The 3,100-nt window shown below is 47.2% G+C and overlaps 1 non-coding gene across 1 annotated transcript; it reads left to right on the top strand.

Moving 5' to 3' along the window:
• The first annotated feature begins 354 nt into the window (after positions 1-354).
• On the top strand, positions 355-518 carry LOC111825439. The gene has a single exon (XR_002828607.1). It is a non-coding gene; the product is annotated as a U1 spliceosomal RNA (small nuclear RNA).
• The last annotated feature ends 2,582 nt before the right edge of the window (positions 519-3,100 follow it).

The raw sequence follows: 3,100 nt of genomic DNA on the forward strand, positions 1-3,100 counted from the left end.
AGAATTTTTTTTTTTTTGCTAGAGTGGCTCACAGAACTCAGGAAAAACTTACATTTGCTGGTTTATTATAAAGGATATACAGCCAACTAGAAGAGATGCATAGGGCAAGGTATGGGGAGAGGGAACATGGAGCTTCCTTACCCATTCCAGGTGTGCCACCCTCCCAGCACTTGATGTGGTCACACACCCAGAAGCTCTCTGAACCTCATTGCTCAAGAGGGTTTGCAAAGCTCAATCTCCAGCAGCCCCCTTCCCTTTCCTGGAGGCTGGTGGGTGGGGTTAAAAGACCAGCCCTCTAATCACTGGTCTTTCTGGTGACTAGCCCCATCCTGAGGTTCTCGAAAAGTACCACCTATACTTACCTGGCAGGGGAGACACCATGGTCACCAAGGTGGTTTTCCCAGGACGAGGCTTGTCCATTGCACTCCGGATGTGTTGACCCCTGAGATTTCCTCAAATGTGGGAAACTCAACTACACAATTTGTGGTAGTGGGGGACTGCGTTTGCACTCTCCCCAAAGAAAAAAAGCTACCACCCTAAATCACCTCATTAGTATAATTTCAGGTGTTCTTAGGGTGTCCTTGGGGATAACAAAAGATACTCCTATTGCTCAGGAAATTCCAAGGGTTGTAGGAGCTCTGGGTCATGAACCAGGACAAAGACCAAATATACTAGTATTTTTGTATCATACCACACAGGCTTCATTTACATATGCCCACAGAAGACAGGTCCAAATGTAGAGAATGTTTATGAATTTATTGGCCAAACTGACAATTGCCAGGAAGCAAACTCTCAATGGATTGAGAAAATGCTCCAGAGAATGGCAGTTCTGCAGCTTATTTTATACTAGAGACCTTGTGCACGAAATTCATGCACTGGGGGAAGGGCGTTCCCTCAGCCTGGCCTGCGCACCCTCTCACAGTCCCGGAGCCCCACGATCAATTGCCCCACAGAGGAAGGCCCCACCCACCCAACCAGAGCTCCTTGATGGATTGCCCCAAAGTGGTAGGCCCTGCCCACCGGGCCAGGGCTCCACAATGGATCGCCCCCTCAGAGGGAGGCCACGCCCACACACCACAGCCCGCCAGTAGGTGGCCTGGGCCTCCCTCTGCGGGCGATCATGGGGCAATGGTGGGGCCCCAACCAATGGCATCGCACCCACCTTGGCTGGCCTGGTGCCAGTGGGTGTCATAGCATGGTCGTCCAGATGGTCATTCCACTGTTCGGCCGTTTGGTTTATTTGCATATTACGCTTTTATTATTATAGTAGATACTACAATAAAAGGAGATGTAAGGAGGATTACATGAAATCTATTGGTGGTAGATGACAGGGGGCAGAAGAAAGCAAAGCAGAGTAATCTCTGGGATTGGAAAAAAAGCAAAATGGAGAGACACATGCTTCCTCTACACTGGTGGGTATAGGATAGTTAATACTTAACATTTACAGCACAGAGATGGTATTCAGGGAACAAGATAATGAGGGATTCTGTGGTCTTGTGCTTAACCACACAGATTACTCTGACATTTCAAAGTTATCTTAGATGAAAAAAGACAATAGACTGGCCCACTTAAGGTAAAGATTGACCTTTGTCAAGGAAGCTACGGGCCTAGGACCAGACTACCTGCCATGACTTTTTAGTTAGAAATTTTTATGTTCAGACCATCCTATATGGTTTCTCTGTCTCTGAGTTTGTAAGGCCTGCCATGCAGGCCTCCCCTGAGCCATGCAGTGGCTCCTTTTTCACCCACACGTATAACTGACATCATCATCACAATCCTCTGAAGTAAATGCTGTTTCTTCCCCATTTCACAGATGAGAAAACGGAGGCGCAGGTAAATTAAGTGACTTGCCCAAAGTCACATGATCAATAAAATGGAAAGACAGGAATTTGGATTAAACTTCAGAGTTCATGCTCTTAGCCACTGTGCTCACAGTGAGGAGATATTCCATCATCTGGGAGAATGTGAGTAGATTTCACTCAAAGGCTGAGTCAGATTTAATAGAGACAGAGATTATAACCCTGAAAATGTCTAAATTATACACAGGTAGCTGGTATGTGGTGAAATCTGAGCACGAAAAGGAAGCCCTTACAGCCCCAAGTATTCATCTAGATAGGAATGAATTCTCATTCTTTCCTTCTGGTTGAGGCACAAGCGTCCGTCATGAGCACTCAGTGTGAATGTTCCAACAGGACAGGCAGTTCAACACAGCCCCCACAGGGAGGCACAAGACAGGGAAAGGGGGGACAGAGTGCTCAGAGGACTGCCCAGTAGAGCCATCCTGGGAGGGAAGTGGGAGAAGGGGGGGGGGTCACAGGCTCTGTGCCTCCACTGTCTTTATAAGCTAATGGAGCCCTAGAGAAATGTCACATTTGCATTATTGATTCAATGATGGGCTATGATCTTACCCACTGTTGTCCTGGATCTATGTTAGGACCTTGCTTCTGAAAGGCAACAAGGCACAGAGGGAGTAAGAAAACCTAAGAATCGAAAGGCCAGCATCCAGGGTGGGGCCTCAGCCAGCTGGGAGAGGAGAGCAGGGCCTGGAGCTGGGACGTGCTGATTCTATAAGTGTCTATAGCCTCCCAACAGTCCTTTTTCACCCCTCGCCTTCGTCTGAGGTCTGAAGCTCCTTTGAAAAGTTTCTGTCTTCCTTGACTCCTGGTTCTACCACCAGATCTGGTTTGGGAATGGACATCTTTACTAGTAAAGGTTCAGCTCAGAGAGGGGCCAAGGAATCAAAATGAAGAAACTTCAAAGGGAGTGAAACTCATGGAGGGGGATTGTTGAGAGCCCCTTTCCTCCCCTAGAAATTATAGAGCACGGCAGTGAAAAAATTGGAGTCCAGCCAGGCCGGTGTGGCTCAGTGGTTGAGCATTAACCTATAAACCAGGAGGTCATGGTTCAATTCCTGGTCAGGGCACATGCCCAGGTAGTGGGCTCAATCCCCAGGAGAGGGCATGCAGGAGGCAGCAGATCAATGATTCTCTCTCATCATTGATGTTGCTATCTCTTTCTCCCTCTCTGAAATCAATAAAAACATATTTTAAAAATAAATAAAAATTTTAAAAATTGGAGTCCAGAATACCTGATTCAAATC

This window comes from Myotis lucifugus, unplaced genomic scaffold, assembly GCF_000147115.1.
Source record: "Myotis lucifugus unplaced genomic scaffold, Myoluc2.0 scaffold_26, whole genome shotgun sequence".
Taxonomy (NCBI): Eukaryota; Metazoa; Chordata; class Mammalia; order Chiroptera; family Vespertilionidae; genus Myotis; species Myotis lucifugus.